The 15541-nt window shown below is 39.9% G+C and overlaps 1 protein-coding gene across 2 annotated transcripts in view; it reads right to left on the bottom strand.

Moving 5' to 3' along the window:
* Positions 1-15541, bottom strand: part of JADE3 (jade family PHD finger 3) — a 72254-nt gene that overhangs the window by 56397 nt on the left and 316 nt on the right. The window lies entirely within an intron of this gene.

The following is a 15541-nucleotide window of genomic DNA, read 5'->3' as shown; positions in this document are numbered from 1 at the left end:
AAGCGAAGAAAATAAGTAAATAATTAATAAATGGCTGGCTAAGTTTTCCAAACATGACTTTGAATAAATTTTTCTTATGAGATGTTTCATTATGGGATAATTCTTTAGTGTTCTAATTGAACCCATTTAATGTATATTTTCCATAGAAACACAAGCAAAGCTCTGGTTGTGGCAGCTCAAATGGCATCATTAAAATGCAACACAGCCTACAACTTTCAAGTGTGAACAAAACCACAGCTTTTGCCTCCCAGCTGAACCACAAAACTAATACATTTTTGAACTCTTCATTAAAAACACATTTATTTGCTCAGTTAAATGCCAAGACAAGCTCTGAAATACTGAAAGGTTAAGATAAAATTTTTTTCCTTCTCTAATCCTTACAGTATACAGTCATAATCTTCAGTCTCAACTTTAGTTATTTCACAAGCATGAAAAAAATACACAAAATAGGATGAAAAGTATAGTTTCCCCCACAAAATACCCTTTCCCCCTTCCTTTTTTGAAAACTAGTCTTAACATGTCAACTGAGAAACATTAAACTAAGTCACCTCAAATTAATGATTGAGGGCTCTTCCCCAGTAGATAAAAAAAAGGAAGAGTGCCCTACAGCCTGGAATGGTGCCAACCTCCCCATGAACAGCAGGGTGAAGAATGCACAGGAGATGCTCACCCTCCCCTCCACACACACTGTGCCAACAGACATCACACTTGCACTGTCCAGGTGCATTTGAAAAAGTAAGGGGTCAGCAACAGAAACTGTGGCAAAAAGAAACAGAAAAACAAACAAATAAAAAACTATAGGAACTAATGAAGAGCGTAGACACAGAAAATAAAACATAGAAATGCACAGTAGCTTTTCATAAATACTGCCTGGAAACTAAGCGTCACCAGGGAAAAAAGCATCAGCAAGACTTATTTCTTAAAATACAACTTTTAACAACAGAAGGCCATTTGGAACACAGATCTATTTTTGCAGTTATCACTACTGTTATACTATCACTCTCTCTGTAATTTACCATAGTACTTACCAACAGTCAAGCCACCAAAACAAGAATTGTGCTGGTTGAAAACAGCACTTCATGTTTTTCTCTTCAACTGTCCCACACACTACACTGCGATTTTAAAAAAACAGAGATGGTCACAGAAAAAAGATGTGCCAGGGTCCTGGAAAAGGGCAGCTAGATAGGGCCAAGAGCTCAGACTGTGCATAACAGAGGCTCTCCACGGGAGCCCCTACCACTCTGTGCAACCCTTACTGCCAGAAAGCTTGTCCCAGTACTTAAAGTACACATCTCCCTCAGTGCAGCTCAAGCCCTTTACCAAGTCTCTCTCTGCACTGGACTCTGAAGAAATCACCCTTTTCTTCTTTCCACAGTTAAGCTTAGTGTTCAAACCTGAGGTTAACTCTTTTGTCAGTACATCCTTGTCATTTCTCCAAACTAAATAAAACCTGGTTCTTTCACCCTCTGCTTAGATGACATGTTTTCTACATTTCTGATTCTTCTAGTTGCTACCCTCCACACAAAACAGTATGAGGTGATGCCCAAATCTGGACAAAGTCTCCCAGTTAAATCCTTCCCTACACGGAAAAGACTATTTTCTTTTTACAGAAAAATATCCTTTACTCTTACATGAGTCTCAGATAATAATCCTACGTATAAACTCCAGTGCATTTGCTTTTGCAACAGGGTGACTCTCTTGCTTCACGACCTGCTGTGAGCAGTGGTTGCTGCTGGGCCCACTGCGCACAGCCTGCAGGAATACAGCCAAAACTTCCAGCCACAGAGCTGCCCCTCCACCCTATCCAACCCCTCCTTCCAGACTCCTTCTCCAATCTGTCAAAGTAACTAAGTTCAAAGCATCTTCTCAAATAGACACGCAGCTCCACCCAGCTTCATCCGAGTATTGAAAGAACAGTCCTCATTCCTTCACCTACATCAATTAATAGCAAGTATTAATTCACCTGTCTTGTTTGAAACCCATTAGCAACTATCCTCTCAGGTTTCTCAGCAGCTGCAAACATTCCTAAGAGCATTTCACGTAATCCATATATCCTTAGCTTGATTCTGATAACATGCTTTGTCTGGTAACTCGCATCATCTACTGAGCAATTCCTACCTCACAAATGACTTTGAAAACTGAATTAGAAAGCTGGTCTTTTGATGCTTCACATCTCCTTCCTCATAAATAATCCCACAGATATAACACTGCTTATGTGGGAAAGGTATTAGAAAATCATTTTATTATTTCCATTTTTTTTTACAGACTGTTTCAGACACCTAACACATACAGACAGCTCCCTGTGGACTACCAGTAACACTAGACAGTGTACCACTACAACCTCTTACAAACAGCAGATCAAAATGTTAATACTATCAAGACAGCATAAGAAAGAAAGCCAGTAGGTTTTGAGATTATAAGTCTAGTATGAAGCAGGAAGATAATGGTACTCTTCCCTTTATAGTTCTGGAAAAAAATCATAATAGGAACAAGTATCCAAATACCAAAACAGTATCCATCATATTTAACTGAAGAGCTATTTCCAGGCAATACTTATCCTACAGGGCCTAGAAGTAGAAAAGAAAAAGTCACTAAGCTTTAAGAAAAGTCTTCTAAAATACTTACTAAGTCTTCATAGCAAACAGTGTTGCATTTTTCCTTGTAATAAACCGGGATTTGTTGCTTCTTCTTCACCAGTTTCTAACAGGTCTAACTACAGTGAGTACTCTGCAGGTTCATGATTTTTACTTCTCTTCCACACTGGCTTAGCCAATAAAGTAATTCAGTATAAATTCACAATGTCATTGTAAAAAATCTAAAGATAGTCCATCTCATCTTCAGATAAGTCTGAGACATGGAAAGCACCCAGTAAATACTGCAACTCTCTAGCACCTTCACAAAAATATTTCATTACACCTTTACACACAACAAACCTACTCTTAATAATAGCAGTGATTTAGTAATTCCCAGCAACCAATTAAAACTTGCTGGGAAAACAATTTCCCACAGCAGCTTACCCCACTTTCAGACAAACAATGCAGCAGGATGTCTAGAAGGATAGGTTTCATAAGACAACTAACAACTGCCATCAAGACGTTTTATGAAATACTCTAAAGTCCCGGGCCCCAGGCGCTCAGATGGTGACCCAACACAGCAGTAGTTATTCAGTGCATGTGTAGTGCCAGCCATCCTGCAAAATACTCAAAACTTCTTATTCATTGTTTGGAATTGCTTGTTACGCAACATAATTAACATATACATGCAAAAACGTGAGTCAGGGGCTGAAACAACTACCCTTACAAGGAAGGGCTACCAATACCAACATACACGCAGGATTTAATTTAAACACCTAACCTAAGGTGCAAAGTTGTTAACATTCTTCATACACCAGTAGGATATCAGCATTAGTCAAACAAAAGCATGGTTCTGTAAGAGGTAAGATGTAATGGGACAAATTTAAGAAAAACCAAAAAGTTTAAACTTAGCATTAAGGAAACGGCCTGAGAGTCAGAACTGCTGACCCACGTCCCCACGGGAAGGATTGGAGGCTGCAGCTCTTGACGTTTAAACAAAGACTGGACAAGAGTCCTGGTTGCTGCACTGCCAAGACAACATGCTCCACGGAGCTCAGCTTTTCTCAAACCAGCCGGAGGGCAAGGCAACAATAAATGGGACTTGAGTATAAAGAGGACTGCACAAAGTGGTTTGTTCAGCCTGTCTGCACTGAGGACTGCACCTCACCATGCAGATGTGCTGCTGTGGAGCAGCAAGTACTGTGCCTCAGCCACTCCACAGCATACGTACATATTGCTGTGTGCTGGTGAGAGGAAAGCAAACCCAGGTAGCTATTCCACCACTATGTCTCTCTTGTCTGCATTAGAAACTGAGGGATTTATAACCTGACGGATGCTACAGTGTACAGCTGCATGCAAGGATAGATAGCGCACACCAGCTCAGGCACCTGCTCCTCTTTTTCAGGACAAAACGTTAAGGAGATGTGTTACTTCAGTGTGGTGCAGAGTGCATCTCTCTCTGAAGAGTGGGTATTCCCTGCAGTAGGTTGCATTTCAATGCAGAGTAACATAACAGAAAGAGATCACAAATGCATGTGACAGAAGGCCAAACTGACATAAAAATATCAGAACTGGCAAGATGCTTCCTGATCCACAAACCTGGAATGAGGTATAGGCAGAAACAACAAATGTATTTTGGTGATACCTACTACAAGGAGCTTGAAAACTAGCCACAGCCACATGTTGTCCAGTTGGATATTAACTACCCACCCACCTCATTCCAATTGTACTACCCGTACTAAACAGATGTGCTCGTGTGCCTTTCCTACAGTTGACTGATGGCAGTACTATTTCATGCTATTTTCTGAAGGGACGTTCAACATTTCAGAAGCCATAATCTAGATGACCTAGAAGCATCTTTTTCCACAGCTGAATTCCATTATTTAATGCAACTATATTTGTGCAGCTACAGACCTTTAGTGGAGATCTTAAAATAGAAAACAAAACTATTCACCAAGTGTGAGAATTTCTAAAGCATGGTATGATAACAGATGTTATGTTTCTGATGGCACAGCCATGCCACTCTCATACTCTCCACAGGAAGTCCCATGATCCCGCCACAAACACAAGAGAGTCACAAATGCTAAAAGCAGTGTGTGGATCCTCCACACACTGACAATATAAAATATGAAGGGACAGATTTAAACTTCAGACTGAAGTAATACCAAACTGTGCACTTCGATGCCTTCAAGTTAGATCTCTGGCTCAGGAACAAGAAACAGCAAACCTCATAAGGCTTTGAACTCCCCATGCATCAAATGGAAAGGTCTTTACAGTGAGATTCCAAGTGCCCAGCACATTCAGGACAGCCAGCTCACACACCAAAGACAGAATGATGCCAGAAATCTCTCCTCTCACAGATTCAACTGCTGATTTGCAGCCCTGTAAATGGATACCTTCAGGAATCAGATACGTGCTTGGATCTTTCTTCCTCCTCTCCTCACATGCACTCTTCAGGCGTCAACTTCAGCATTGTGTAACGTGTCAGTGGCTGCCACACCTGCAAAGGCCATCCTTCTTTTTCCACCTCATCTTTCCAGCCCTCTCCCGTCCACAGAGATTCAGCCTCAATGCTGTTTCCCTTCCTCTGAACCCCGTTCCATCACAGGACTCTGCTGCTGCCTACGTAGAGCACACAAGCACCTATGGTCATTCCCATCACTTCTGCCAGAAGACTGGTCTGTGCAAGCTTTTCCTATCTATGTTGTGCTATTTTGCTTCAACCACTTACTTGCAGGATGACCACCAGTTGCTGGCTAGTGCCAGGAGGAGCTCATGCCTCAAACCACTATCAGCTTTTACAAAACAAATGCACCTTCTGAGCTTCTGTTCCCATCACGGTCAATGCAACTAGGAAAAATAGAAAACTACAAACAAAAACAAAAACCCACAAAACAAAAAAACCCTACCCCATACACACAAAAAAACCCCAAATCCCAAAATGTCACCTATAACTGATTGACATCTGTTACCTTAAAAAAAAAAAGATTAATATATGTCTGGATTACAGAAGGAAGGTTATCTCAGTTTTATCTCGCAGTTGGATGACAGTAGTCAAGGAAAGAACTTGTCTCCTTTTCTGGCTATATTAAGTTGTGACACTCACCAATGTACAATACAGGGATTCACACAACCCACAAAGCATGCAATTTCAAGTTTCTTCAACTGCTTTGGCTATGCAGAATTTGAGTAAAACAGTGTGGATATACTGAATACTCCTGGCCCTGAAGGGAGTCTCAGTGGCCACAGAAAAATAACCCTCATTAACAGCTCGCCTCACATCAAAACAGTTCCCAGAGAAAAAAAAGCAAAAGGGCAAGAAAAAAGTAACAATATTAACTTCACTTGCTCACTGCAGTGATTTAAAGTTCTTTTGACATCCTTTATGAAACTTGGGACACAGGCGTTTGTGATATTTCATAAGGAAAGTTCCTCTGTTCTTTCTTGGTCAGACATCACACCAGGACTCAAACTGTCACCTTCCCCTGAAGGGGGAAACTCTATAAATAAATAAAGCATCCAAGCTTTGCACTTAGACCACAAAACACAAGGTTTGGAGCACAATTTAATGACAATTAATGAAGCAGCAGACATGAAAACACAGTAAACAAGATTTTATCGACTTCATCCTTTGTGCCTGCAAACTCCATAGCAGCAACCAAAAATGACTTCTTCCTTGAAGATGATCTTAAATGGTTGGAAAGGGTTGCAGTTTTTTTACTGCTATGAAAGAAAAACCTGTGTCAACTAACTAATCCTTTTCCAAAGTCATTCCCACTCAGTCAGACAAAACACATGACAAGCTCTGAGAAACAAGCAGGGAAACTTTGGTCTTGGTGGAGTCAACAGGAATTAAAGTCAGCACCAAAACAAGGCCAGAAACTAGTAGAGCATTTATCTGAAGAATTTGTGAGCAGAACTTGTAAATGACAAAACTGAGTTTATTTCTTCTCAAAATTTCCTGATGCAAATATATTAGGGAAGGGTGGGGTGTTGCAAGATTAAGTTGTATTGCAAGATAACTATTCCTTTTTAAAGCACCTGCTGCCAGGAAAACTTACTGTCAAAAGGAAAAACATGACCTTTAATAGAATAGTCTAAAATACTCAGACCTTTATGATTTCTTGTAGTTTATTAAATTAAGACTTCTACTACATAAAGCTGATGCCTTTATGGTAGCAAAGCTTTTGACATTGTATAGCAAGGGATAAAAATAGAGAGTCTGCCACTCCCATCATTATGGATGGGTTTCCACCAGTTCCAAGGAGGACAGCAGGTAACGCTGCCTCTCACAACACACTGGTATTTAATAAAAAAAAACCAGAAGAGAAAACTTACTTTAATAGGTTTGCACCCTGAGAGTTTTACATTACTTCTGCTTACCTGAAGCACAAAAACCTCTATAATCCTCTCAGATCTGGAAAGCTCGAAAGCAAAGTAAACAAAGGAGCTGAGCTTTTTCTCCTTTGAGATTTGCCATCATGCAGTTACACCCACAATTCTAACTGATTAGATTTTTACAAGTCTATAAGAGACCTCGAACAGGCAGAGGTGCCATAGAGCACCCTAATGTGGCATTAAAACCTCTAAAAGATAGATCTAAAGATGCTTTATTATGGCCAAAGGAGTCTTGAACAGGAGTGAAGCAGGCTCAACTTCTACAGTCCTTGTGCAAAGAGCTGGCACTAAAATCATTTATTCAGAATTAAACATATATGACCACTCAGATCATTATAATAGTTACACCAGTGCAACACCTTCAAATTGTCATAAAAGTTGGTTTCTTTGATAGAATGAGTTTAATATATACTCCCTAAAATTATTTCAAGTAGGAAAGAAACAAAAGCATTTTGTCAAAAAAATTATCATAGGGTATAAAATGACTAAAAAAGATTTGATAAAAGTAATCAGGATGCACTGAAATGTTTCAAAATCCACTAAACCAATGCTTTGTCACTGTCTTGCTTTTTCCAGCATTTCCTCAACTTAAAAGCAAGTTTGCTTTTTAAATATACTTATTATTTGTACAAAAGTAAATACAATTGATGATGTGTGTTTAAGCCAAAGACACAGATTCAACTTACTTAACCAAGTACAACTTGCACATGTACAGGCGTAATAACACAGAAGTTTGTTAAACACTAGCTAAATAGCCATCAGACCAGTATCAGCATTCACCAGAAAAATGAAGGAATACGTTATTTTTATGAATATTAAAAAATACAACTTGATTTTCAGTGGATGATGCTTTTATATTTACACATATGTAACCCCCCACAAATGTACCAGACAGAAAAAATAAAGCCTCACATAAAAACACTGATGAAGGAAAAGGCTCCCTTCATCAGACTAAGCAAGCCTACACAAATCTTATTAAAAAACAAAACCAACCCAAAAAGTCCACCAAAACACATTCAGGCCAACTGCAAATGATGTATAAGTCTATAGTGTCTGTAGCCTGGTATAGGAGACAAATTTAATTTGACCTAGCTGATTTACAGTGTCCTAAGAAGACTGCAAGGAACTCACTAGAAATGCTGTTTTCTCCAACAACAGGGAAAAAATTGAAAAGTTAAGGCAAAAAGGAGACAGTCGACGGGAGACTACAAAGGCATCAAAGATATGGTTGGGAGAGATAAGTAGGAACTACAAATCACATTCAAGTTATCATCTGCAGTTTAGGTTTTTTTTTTTCCTTCTTTATTTTACCTCAGAGATTTTTTTCCAACTCTTAGGCCATTCATACCTCAAAAATGGACTGTTTGAAATGCGGAAGTCAAGCACGCAGAAGTGAACACACAGAAAAAAATTTGTTTCAGTAATCTTAAAAAGAGAATAAAATGTCATCTTCAAAAGTTATTAGACTTCAGTAACCTAAATTAATGCACATCTCTGTTTGTTGTTATATATAGAGGCTTCTGAAAATCTAAAACAAGTACATAGAAGACACCAAACAAAGCATCTAAGACAGCACCTAAGCCAGATTAATCCATATAATGGGAGTCACGGGGCTCTGACTGATACTGAGCTGATTGGAGTGTAAGCTTTCTAATAACTTATGTCCCACCTCCTGAAGTTTTATGGCACTTATAAAGGAAGAAAAATGAAAACACCACAGATCAGATCTAGCAAAGAACCATATGTATGCAGTTTTAAGCAACAGAGGAAAGACGCAATACTAAGTACTGAAACAAAGAAGTCTTGACATTCTGCAATAGTTGTACCACAGTTATTCTGTCTCTGTATAGGTGTATACAACCAAATAAAACAAGTCAGAGCTCCATCAAAACTGCAGAAACATACATAGATGTAACCTGCCAGTCACTAGCAAAATCTCATTTAATTGCCACTGTAAGTAAACTCTTTGTACCCAAGGTGTATGAATAAGTATCTGTATCAAAAATATGCCTACTACTAACTTCAACCAATTTAGGCATCTGAAAAATACCTAAATAAAGAAAAACTTCAACAATTTCCACAACTGTCATAAAATGTCACTGGAAATTACAGTATGATATTGTAAAAAGTACAAAAACAACAAAAACCAAAATGAAATCACCTGAAGTGATGGATATCAGTTGCAAAGAATACACAAAATCATCTTGCATAATTTCTATTTATATAAAAATATGGAATTATTTCATCCCACAGTTTTTTTCATCTTTTTTTCCTTTCTTTTTTGGCCCAGAAAGATGAAAAAGCACTAACCAAACAGAGTGAAGAAAATTAGTATCTGTAACCCAGGCAGAATATTTTGAAAAAATAATTTCCATAAAAGAATCAATACCATTAAACAGGAGTGAATTTTACTTCCCATATATGCCAACAGCCATTACAATATTGTTTTTCCATAAACATGCATCTTGCTTTAAGATCAACTTTTTGGTTCCTCCTTCACTCTTAGCACATTCTGTTGCAAAGCTGCAAGTTCAAATTTGTCAGACAAAATGCTTCACTTACTTCTTAAGATTGCTCATTTCATGCTACGCTGGAAATGATTACTTTGTTAACATAAGAAAGACTGCAACTTCATTATCAGGTTTAAGTATTTGCCTTTCAGTTGCCTAAAGGACAGTCAATTTGATTTTTGTAAAAGAATACAACTGCTCTCTAATTAGGCCAAAGCTGAAGAGTTGCTAGAACTCCCCCAAATAAGGTTAACACTATCAAAGCGTAGCAGCAACACTAACAACCTTTCCCTTTTCAGAGAAATGGTCAGTGATTCCTACCAAAAAAAAAAAAAAAAAAGGCAGCTATTCCTGTGCTTGAAATGAGCATTTCTTCTCTCTCCTGTCAAATAAGATCTAACAAGATTTACATTGCACTGCTGAGTAATCACTATATCAGTCACTACTTTCCGGCTGGGAAAAAGTCTATTTGTATGAAATCAGGAAGAGGAGTACCAGTTTATTACTCCTCTTCCCATGCAAGTACTAGTAAAAGTGAGAGAGGTATTACTGCTACCTCTCCCTCTGCTTAGGCTCCTCCTCAGCAGACAATTGCTGAGCCTACCATTTTCCTGCGCGTCTCTAACTCGCTCACATTCCGAGGATTTGAGCTCCACAAGGTCTTTGGTTTCGGGGTTTTTTTTCATTGAAGCCAAAACCTGGGTGGGACACAACACTGTTTCCAATGATGAGTCCTCTACAGCCACTTTGATATCAAAGCCTACAAACTGACATTGAAAGAATATTAAATAAATACAAGCAGTTAAAAGCAGAACAATAAAGAGAATTAACACAAGTAATCCCAATAGGGCCATTTTTTTCCTCCCTTGAAAGGATACAGATTTCTCCTATACATTTTCATATCCTGCAGTTCAAGACGTCAGGTTTTCTACACGTCAGCAGGTAGAAAATACTGCCATTTTATACTGCTATACTTGATACATAGGGGAAGATTTAAGTATTTGCACATTAAAAGTAATCATTTTCTCAATACCACCATGGTCTTTAGAGAAAGGATTATTTAAAAACTGTCTGGTCTGTTAAGCCAATACCTACATTTTTTTTAAGTAGAATGAATGAAAGGTCATATCTTAGTTATAGTTTTCAAGTGCTTGTGAACACTCATGTTACCGTATCAGCCTACCAACCAAACTGCAGTGATTTAACAACCAAAATTCATTCACGTCTAGGCTTCGCAAACGAAGATTTGGGAAGGGCTCTACCCACGTTACAAGCACGCTGGTGGCTAAAAAGGTCAAAATACCATTGGCAAAAAACACTTTTATCTAACATTTGTAGCCAATACATAATTTATTTGCATATTTAAAGAATTTCAGTCATCCAGTATTATGTGATAAACTATATAGCACAATTAAAAGCTAGTTAGCACACAGGCAGAACTTCTCCTATGCAGAAGTTTTCCTCTCACTATCCTGTCATCAACCCAACAGCATACTCCAGATCAAGAACTGCCTGAAAATGTAAAACACAGCTTGGAAAACACTTCCTAAGAGCCGCACAGAACTATTTCTCATAAATGTTCCTGGTCAGTTGTTTCACTTTGCAGAGCTTGGTGTGTGGAGTACCACCCATCCCTCTGGAGGATCCCAAGCATTCCCACCCTTTACTCACCCACTGCACACCACTAACCCTCAGAAGCTGTTGGACTTGCTGTGCATCAAAACCACTTGTGCAGGCATGAAACTGCTCTGTAGGACATGAGCAAGGGCCTGAGCCTTTCACCAGCAAAGGCTACCACACAGTCAGGAGCTTTAAGCAGATAAGACAGACTCTCAGAAAACATTGAAGCAAGAATTTTTTAGAACAAGGTGGGAAGAAGGTTTAGAGCAAGGTTGAGAAGAAAGAGGGCTTGGGGAAGCCCTAGACAGTAGATTAGCAAAATACTACACAATTCCCTCAAGACTGTGTGACAAGCATATTCAGTTTAGCAACCAATCAGGCATGTGTATAAACTTGTTTTTTTAACATCTTCTACAGCTCTAATTAAAACACAAGGAGGCATTAACAACATGATATGTTATGTTCAGCATTCAATCCAAGCAAGAAATACAGCTCCATAATCTAATGCTGTAACAGGTGTACTTTAAAGAGGGAAAGCACTCCAAAGTTTTCAAAGTTTTACAAGCTAAGGCAAGCATCCCAGCATTTAATCCCGGAGAAAATTATAACAAATAACATCAGCAGTCATGAGTTTATCTTCCCACCTTCTCCTGCTCCTCTGAAGAGGGCAACTTAGCAAGTGCCAGTGGAGCCTCCGCAGTCACACTCACAGCTCAGGGTCTCTTCCACTTCTTTAAATCCGAGTAAAACTCGCATTACAGCTCTACAAATGGAGGACCTTTCGTTAGGTCCAAGATCACACATCCCAAACTGCTCTAATCCCCACATTCTTGGTCTCCTATACACTGAAATAAAATATTAAGTGCTGAAAAAGTTCAGATGTCATCTAGAAAAGAGCGACTTGGAAAGAAATAAATATGAAAGTGTGAACAGCCCAGGGAAACAGGGAGGTGCTTGGTAATTACATCAGCATCTTTACACAGAAGGCAACATCCAGACTGTCACACTACACTTCCAAAATTTCTTTGCCAGGTACCTTCTTGTAGACAAAATAAGTCAAAGTATCAATGAAAAATACTATCTACAGACACACTTTTTAGGGGTTCTGAACATCAGATGTGCAGTTGCAGCTAGAAGATACTATTAAGAAAAGTAATTTTAAAGTGACAGGTGTAATTGATCATTCAACATGAATAAATATAAAAGAAATCAATTATCACACATTTTAATGGCAGTGATTAATTAAAATCAGCTGTGTGCTAAAATGCAAAATTTCATATAGTTATCTCACTTTCCAGAGGTGCCATCAAGCCCTACAGATCTCTGGCATCTCCCACTCCCATTGACCTAGCCTCTGCCAGCACAAAACCTGCCAGGGCCCTGACATAATATTTTGTACATCAGCTCTTCAAGATGCAAATAGCATATGTTGCCTTCCATTACATAAATATCCCCAAAAAGAGCTATTATTAACTTCTTAGTTTCCATTTTAAGTAAAGTACGTAAAAACTGCATTTATGTCTCCAATTACACAAAGCCTTAAGTGCTATGGGCACTTCAGCTCTTCAGAAAAGAGAAACACTACATGATTTCAGAGGAAGGGTTCCCTTCTCCATAGAATTTGAAAGCCCTCACGTCCACTTAGCTGTAGCTCCCATAAAAATTGTGGGAATGGGGAGAGATTAAGCAGCACATGCAAATAGCGAGTCTTGGCTCAGTCCATTTCTGTCCATAATGCAAGAAGGCACCAAGCAAAATGCAACACCACCACTGATCTAGACAAAACAGCAAGTTTTTGGTTATAAAACGCATTGAGAGAATGATACCCATACTTAACAAAATATTAACTTTTAAATTTCAGTTGAGTAAAACATTCTTTGCTATTAAATTGCCTGGTATTTTCTGAAAAGTGAGCATAACACTGCACTACCAAACCTATTTGGGTAATAGCCCCCCAAACCACATATCAACTTCGGAAGGAGACTTCTAAGGACTAAAGGAGAAAGACAAACCACAGAAATGGATGTTTACATGACATTTTCATCCACGGATCATAAAAGATGCAGTCCAGAAATGGGTACACATTCTCCAGATACATCCCATGTCTTGTCAAGCTAACCAAAGATGCCCAGACACCATGCCGCACTCCTCACCCACCGGGCCATGATGGCCAGAGATTAATTTCAAAGATCGAAATAAGCTACCTAATAGATCACAGGCTATCAATTTCAAGCTCAAGGCAGCTTGTACAGGGTTTAACTTCACTTCTCATCAACAGGTCTAACAAATCCAGCCATTTTCTCCATGGTCTTGGATGCTTGCTGTCACACCAGCAGAGTTCAGTTCACCCGCCAAGACATCCCCCAGGCCAGCTGCAGCAACCTCTTTGGCAAAATGCTCTACAGCACTCAGCACACGGGACCTACTACAGTGACCACACATGCGTGCCTGCCCACATGTATATATATATATTTAAATAAAGCTGTACAGGTAAAAATACTCAATTGGAGCTAAGAAGCCTTTGTAAATTCTTCTCCATAAGTGAATCACCCGGTTCTGTGAAAACTATGTGTATTTTGAAAATCAAAACAAAAAGCCCACAATAATCTCAGGTATTCCAATAAAACCCAAACATAAACTTCCTGATTTTCTGCTGCTGAGAGGAAGTCCACAGAATGGCACAGAAGGAAAAAGCTCAGTTTATTCTATCACTACACTGAAATCCTCTGTCCCAGGCTTTTACATTCACAGTGGATTTTCATGGTTTTAACAAGATCCCAAATGAACATGCGTCCTTACCAATAAATGCCACTGCATATGTTCCCTAGCAAACCTTTGTGGGTATCTGCTACATGTACATAAACAAATAAAACAAAAGAAAGACCTACAGTCTAACCCAACTCAGAGGAATTTTTCCTGCTGGCGGAGGGAGGGAGGCCTGTTCTGTAATAGGAACCTAGAAAGAGGAAACATCAAACGAAGGACAGGTAATAGAAAGAGTTCTCATTATTTTGATTACATTTACTGCATCTAAAGTCCAGGTTTTTTAAAGAAAGCTTTCTTCTCCTCCTCTTTGCAATAAAAACAGGGCATGTCACGTCTAGTCTGGAAAGAGGTCAGAAGTTCAGTTAAAAAAAAAACAGCACAAACTTGGGATACTAAAAGTACTAACTTGACTCTAATTTGAAGAGGTACTTTCTTAAGTAAAGCAACTTCAAATTGCATTTTCTCCCTTTGGTAAAGTGCAGGTGAAGGCTCTTCTGATGTCTCCTTAAGGAACTCTGTAGCAAGCTTGAAAGTTATGCAAAGGTGCCTTCAGCCTCATTATCCTTTCCTCTCAGCCCATTTAGCTCTCAGGTTAGCTCTCTAACCATCACAAAGATACAGTCTTGCTGTGTAGAGATGAGCAGGTGTCTTCGAGATGCTCTACAGAACAGCGCACACCAAGCACCGACCTGACGTAAAAAGTTGGCTGCTGATAAAACATTTTGCAACCACCACGACAAAATACAGTTCTAATTTTTCAGTTTTAGTGCAAAGGCTCTTTTACATTATGAGAGTGGCACAACAGCTTTCAGGTATCTAGCGTATCTTAATCACAGGTTTTCTAATCACAACTGGATGTTGTCTCCAGCATCCCATTCCTCCTGAACATGAAAAAAACATAGGGCTTTAAAGTACAGCACTAATTTAGTGATATTTTAATTAAACTACATAGTCACTCATTATAACAATTTGCAAACAATAGCTGAACTCCTCAAATAACTACAAATGCTCTTCATAAAATAACTATAGTAAAAAAAAGGGGAAAAGCGGTGTTTATTTACCTGTTAAGATGTATTTTGAGATGCCCTGTACCCAGTTCTCCCATTAATCATTCACACTATTATTTGCAAGTGTTACTTATGATACATCCCCCGGCCGCTGTACGTCCGTAGGACGAAGCCATGCCTTTGCAGAAAGATGAGCAGCATTAAAGCAAACACGATGCAAGGGAGGAAGGTTTGATTTGGAGAACTGAAGTCGGGACCTTCCCGTTCCTCTCCCTACAGGCACGGGGGCACTGGGGCGCCATCCGCCCCTGCCGCCCAGGATAAAACTTACCTTGGCCGGGCAGGCGGTAGGGCTGCGCTAGTGCTTCATTGTCAAACTCAGTTCTAGCAAGTTCCTCGACACACCGGCGGAGCGGTGCTCGGCGGCGGACAAGCGCCCGGCTGTGTCTGTCTGTCTGTCTGTCTGCCCGCCCGCCACGCCCAGCCGCGCTCCGCAGGGCCCCGCCGGCTCGGGCACCGCCGGGTCGCCGCCTCTCCGGGCTGCGGCGAACAAAAGGGCGCTTGGCCGGTGGCCGCCCAGCTCCTGCCGCCCGCCGCGGGCGCAGCGCCCGCCCGGCTCCGGAGCCGCCGCAACTTTTCCCTCCGGACGCGGCCGGGGCCGCAGCGC

Source organism: Lepidothrix coronata, unplaced genomic scaffold (assembly GCF_001604755.1).
Source record: "Lepidothrix coronata isolate B3197 unplaced genomic scaffold, Lepidothrix_coronata-1.0 Scaffold68, whole genome shotgun sequence".
In the NCBI taxonomy this organism is placed as follows: Eukaryota; Metazoa; Chordata; class Aves; order Passeriformes; family Pipridae; genus Lepidothrix; species Lepidothrix coronata.
This window is presented reverse-complemented; position numbering and strand designations above follow the sequence as displayed.